Genomic DNA, 6,392 nt, shown 5'->3' with positions numbered 1-6,392 from the left:
TGGGTAAATGGGTGAATTTTACCTTTATTCTTTGAAATACTTTTAAAAATATCATTTTTTTCTATATGTATTGCTTTACTTTTTCACCATATATCAGTTTTATTAATATTAGAACTGCATTGTTCTTCAGCTAGTTGCAATAATCTAGTTCTCTCCATTTCTTTCTATTGGTGGGTGGGGGTGGGGGAAGGGGTGGGTGGCTACAACGTACCCCAAAAGATCCCCATAATGGCGCAATTGAGGGAGTGTCTCACTACCCCACAGATTTTTTTGGCTAGAATTATCAGAAATCACTATTTTATTAACATGTCTTACCTGAACACAAAAAATGTTGTTTAAGACATAAATTGATCCAAAAATTCAATGAAAATTTTTCAATATATATATTGTTTATTTTTCAAGTATATCAACATCACAACTTGAATTGTCCGTCATCTTTACTGACCTTAATCGATTTTTATTTTGGGCAAGCCAATGAGAACTCGATCACAAGGGAGAGGATCTTCTGAACGAATTAACAGGAATCCAATATTTTAAGCATCATAAATACCGCTGTAAATGAACAAAATTCCACATCAAATGGTTTTTTGTAGATTTTAAAGTGAAACCACATGATAAAAAAAATTTATGTGCAACTATATTTACTTTTCAAGCTATTCTAAATTTCAAGTACAAGTCTCGGTATATCACATGAGACCTGTCATAGCCATTGATTTACAGGAAAACATGTAGCTACACTTCACTTTGTTAGCATATCAAGGGATAGGGTGATGATAATGAATAAATAATCCATCCTAGTCAAAGAAAGTCAAATCTTAAAAAGCCATTTATTTTGCCTGAAGACAATATAAAAACATAGGTAATCAAAGATTACGAAGCTCACCTCGACGAAGGTTATCTATAAGTAAGGCAAATCTCACATCATATTTTTTCTAGTTAGTGTACATCCCAAGATCAATATCTATACAAGTTTGGTTTAAGAAGGACTTATAATTACTTGGAAATAGACCTGCTCAAAAAACTTTAACCTGGTCACTCATCTGGAAAATCTAGGTCAGATTCAGCATCCGAAGCAAGTGTGTAGTGTTCATCCCTAGATGCATCATCCATGCAAGTTTGGTCCAGGTAGGGCGTATAGTTACTTGGGAATGGACCTGCTCCAAAAACTTTAACCTGGTCACTCATCTGGAAAATCTAGGTCAGATCCAGCATCCGAAGCAAGTGTGGTAGTGTCCATCCCTAGATGCATCATCCATGCAAGTTTGGTTCAGGTAGGGCTTATAGTTACTTGGGAAAGGATCTGCTCCAAAAACTTTAACCTGGTCACTCATCTGGAAAATCTAGGTCAGATTCAGCATCCGAAGCAAGTGTGGTAGTGTCCATCCCTAGATGCATCATCCATGCAAGTTTGGTTCAGGTAGGGCGTATAGTTACTTGGGAATGGACCTGCTCCAAAAACTTTAACCTGGTCACTCATCTGGAAAATCTAGGTTAGATTCAGCATCTGAAGCAAGTGTGGTAGTGTCCATCCCTATATGCATCATCCATGCAAGTTTGGTCCAGGTAGGGCGTATAGTTACTTGGGAATGGATCTGCTCCAAAAACTTTAACCTGGTCACTCATCTGGAAAAATCTAGGTCAGATCCAGCATCCGAAGCAAGTGTGGTAGTGTCCATCCCTATATGCATCATCCATGCAAGTTTGGTTCAGGTAGGGCGTATAGTTACTTGGGAATGGATCTGCTCCAAAAACTTTAACCTGGTCACTCATCTGGAAAATCTAGGTCAGATTCAGCATCCGAAGCAAGTGTGGTAGTGTCCATCCCTAGATGCATCATCCATGCAAATTTGGTTCAGGTAGGGCGTATAGTTACTTGGGAATGGACCTGCTCCAAAAACTTTAACCTGGTCACTCATCTGGAAAATCTAGATTAGATTCAGCATCCGAAGCAAGTGTGGTAGTGTCCATCCCTAGATGCATCATCCATGCAAGTTTGGTCCAGGTAGGGCTTATAGTTACTTGGGAATGGATCTGCTCCAAAAACTTTAACCTGGTCACTCATCTGGAAAATCTAGGTCAGATTCAGCATCCGAAGCAAGTGTGGTAGTGTCCATCCCTAGATGCATCTTCCATGCAAGTTTGGTCCAGGTAGGGCGTATAGTTACTTGGGAATGGACCTGCTCCAAAAACTTTAACCTGGTCACTCATCTGGAAAATCTAGGTTAGATTCAGCATCTGAAGCAAGTGTGGTAGTGTCCATCCCTATATGCATCATCCATGCAAGTTTGGTCCAGGTAGGGCGTATAGTTACTTGGGAATGGACCTGCTCCAAAAACTTTAACCTGGTCACTCATCTGGAAAAATCTAGGTCAGATCCAGCATCCGAAGCAAGTGTGGTAGTGTCCATCCCTATATGCATCATCCATGCAAGTTTGGTTCAGGTAGGGCGTATAGTTACTTGGGAATGGATCTGCTCCAAAAACTTTAACCTGGTCACTCATCTGGAAAATCTAGGTCAGATTCAGCATCCGAAGCAAGTGTGGTAGTGTCCATCCCTATATGCATCATCCATGCAAGTTTGGTTCAGGTGGGGCGTATAGTTCCTTGGGAATGGACCTGCTCCAAAAACTTTAACCTGGTCACTCATCTGGAAAATCTAGGTCAGATCCAGCATCCGAAGCAAGTGTGGCAGTGTCCATTCTAGATGCATCATCCATGCAAGTTTGGTCCAGGTAGGGCTTATAGTAACTTGGGAATGGGACTTGCTCCTAAAACTTTAACCGGGATGCCGACGCCAACGCCGGGGGTATAGCATAAGCTCATCTCGACTTCGTCAAGGTGAGCTAAAAAGTTTTTGCACTATTAAAATTCGATGGAATTGCAGCCCTTTCCTGAAAACATCAGATTTACAATATCAGAGAGAGCTACATTCAGCTATATATTTATCCTTTAGCAGCTATTCTTCCTTGTCTACTCGCTATATACAAGATTTTCATTAAACTACAGTTGAATCTCAAATACAATGGAGTCTCGTTATTACGGTGACGGTTTTATAAGATAGAACGCTTATTACGTTGTAAATTCAAAGCACAAAACCATTTCTTAACAAATCTATACAAAATAGAACTGTTTATTACGATGTCCTAAAATGCCGGGACTCGGTATTACGATGTAAAAAATTTGGCAAAAAAGATTTCCACCCTGTTTTTTTCAGTATTGATCAATAATTGACACTTAAGGAGCCTCTAAATAAACATTGAAACACCTGTTGCCTGACAGACCTATTAGCTGATTAGTGACGCTTGACTGATCACACTTTGACAAGTCAAGCGGGGTTTATAGAAGTGAAGCCGTTGTGTCAAAGCCATTGATAAACATTAAAGGGTGCATATCTATAGCTTCTACTTTATTTATTTCTGTAAATTTACTTTATTTTTTCATAGGTTGGTTACCAAAGACTAATTTATAAAATAAAACGTTCCTTTTAATTGTGTTGATGCATGTTAAACCCACTGTGTAATTACGTTTGCCGTTACACTGTGTTAATGGACAGCTTGGGTGTCAAACATTATTTTGATAAAAACTTAACCTCAGTCCAGTTTTAACAGCTTGGATAATGGCTTGGGCTAATTCACAAATGTTAATAGGAACATGGATCGTTAACTGCCAATTGAACTACAACGTATACCGATATAGCTTGTGTGTTATCAAATCTCATAAAACTCTGTTTTGAGTGAATTAAAGTTTGCTTTTTGATTTAAAATAAATCTAAATTTAAAAAAAATAAATAAATAAAAACGATGTTTTGGGTTGTCTTTTAAGTAATAAACGTCTGTTGTATGCGAAACCGTTTTTCAGTGAAATTTTTACGAATGCATTATCTAAGTACGCAGTGAAGTGAAAGTAAAAGATAATGGCGGGAATGAATGTACAAAGCCGATGTTTACTACAAAATATGAATGCTGCATTAGAAATAAAGCAAAACGAGTTCAACAGCATAAAGAAATATACATATACAAGATAAGTTGTCAATAAATTACAGTTTCAAAGTGTATAAACTAAGATATTTAAGGTAGAACGGAAGAAGACGGAATGGAAAAAATACACCCCATACACGGATAACATAAGCTTTCAAAACGATGTTTTAATGAATTTTATTGGGAACTTTTATTACGTTGCCCTCGATATTACGATGTTTTACCGTGACAAAATGAACATCGTAATAACGAGATCCCACTGTACCATGAATATAAAGAAGTGATTTGGTCATCCCAACCTCCTTTTCATGTTTTTTAACCTAGTTATCTCGAATTCTTGGATATCTCCAAGTCTAATCTCTGTCCCATGGAGTTCCATATAATGAGGTTCCATTGTATACCTTATATGGAATTCAATGGAACTGAGCTTGAACCCATATTAGAGACTTTGAGATAACTAGGTGAAGAAACATAGAGAAAAAGTGGTTGGGACTGCTAAATCATTTCCTCAATTCTTCTTCACTATTAGTAAGTATGTGTGAAATCAATGTAAATTTTCAGGATGCATGATATTTATACAGATTTACATTTTTTTTCATTTAGGTAGATTACCTGGATATATAATATTATGCATATTAATCTACAAGATGTGCGATATTTATGTATATATTTTATCATGCTGTACCTTTGAAATCTGGTGTTACAATTTACAGGAAGTATGATATTCATGTTCAGTTTTACTGAGTGTGGTATTTACATAGATTTCTAAGTGAAATGAACCACAGACAACTTTCTCCCCCCTGATTTTGCTGTTTCATTCTTTCAATCAATAGTCAACTGTACAATTATATATTAGTAATGAATACAATATCCCTGCCTCATCTCTTCCACACTTCAAAGACAAGTGTATCAAATTCAGCTAATCTCATGAGCCTCAAAGACATAAATAACTATTTTCTGCAATGTGCTCATAAAATATCCATTGAATTTTTCTATTAAAAGAATAGACAGCACACTCAATTCTCCGGAAGATTTCAAAGATACCACGTTATTGTAACAGTGATAGAGGAAAGACAAATCCTAGAGATTGCATTATCTCCCTTTACTTTTGTGAAATGTAAATCAATATATTCCGTCTCGTCTTTTACATTGTTGCAATACACAGAAACAAGCTTTTAAAGGATATTATTATACATAGGGGTACTTAAAACAGTAACCCAAAAAATAAAAGACTTGTGCACTATAAAGCATTTGAAATCAATACATTAAAATGTATAATCAAATATTAACAATTTAACATCAACTGAAATCAATGCAAATCATGCTAATATACAATGTACATGAGAAAAATGAACACATGAACTGCTACTTATAAATAGAATATTAATTTAATATGTGAATATGTTTCCTCTGTATCAAAATTCAAATGGGAATACATTATTGTATTTGTATTTAAACCCCCTCATACTTTGTACCAACCTTGTCCTTTGCTCAATTTTATGCCAAAATGATGAATTTCTAGTGTCAGTTACCCTACTTTCTCTCTTTAAGACTTTCCCTAAACAGTATTGTCTCAACTTTTCTATGTACAGTGGCTTGTTCATGGATTATTAGTAAAAAAATATTTATAAACAAGATGTATTTATGAAACACTGATGCCCCCTTATGGCACCTGACAAAACCAAAGTTAAACTTTTTTCAAATAGAGGTAAAAAACTCCAAGTCAAGATCACGAGGTCAAAATATTTGTACTCAGAGGTTTTGTCACAAGAATACATATGTGAGGCATGAAAACCTTAGCACCAACCACTTAAAAGCAAGATGCCCATGTGCCACATCGCTCACCTGAGCACTTTGGTTAGGGAAAAGCAGAAATCAGTATCGAGAAGGTAAAGTATATAAGGGGGTTTGAATCTTTGATTATAAAAATTTCATATAACAACTGCTACAGTAAAACATGCTTATAACGAAGTGCCATGGACAAATGATTTTGATTCATATTAAACATAATTCGTTATATACGTAAATATCACAATACAGTTTAAAGTAAAGGGGCATGAAAATCACTTCCCTGTAAGCATCAATTCATTATAAGCGTAATCGCTATATGTATGTGTTTCACTGTAGTTGTTTAGTAGATATTTTTTTTATGTATTCTGAGATTAAGCCCCTGTGCTGCATCCTCACCTTCTACACTCATTGACATTCTCTGTGTCATGTACTGTGCCTGGTTCTGGCAGTTGTCACTCTACACTTACTGTAATTGATTTGAGACATTCCTTGGTAGTTGTCAATCTACTTACTTGGTTTGCGACATTTCCCTGTGTAGGCCTTGTTGATACGCCTCCTTTCGTCACAGCTAGCTTTTTTGAGGTAACACAGGTTTTTGTAGGTGGTGCCATCTGTCCCGCAGAC

The sequence above is a fragment of the Saccostrea echinata genome, unplaced genomic scaffold (genome assembly GCF_033153115.1).
Source record: "Saccostrea echinata isolate AGI-Se365-2 ecotype Australia unplaced genomic scaffold, CSIRO_AGI_Sech_v1 ptg000054l, whole genome shotgun sequence".
Lineage (NCBI taxonomy): Eukaryota > Metazoa > Mollusca > Bivalvia > Ostreida > Ostreidae > Saccostrea > Saccostrea echinata.
Note: the sequence above shows the minus strand (reverse complement) of the source record.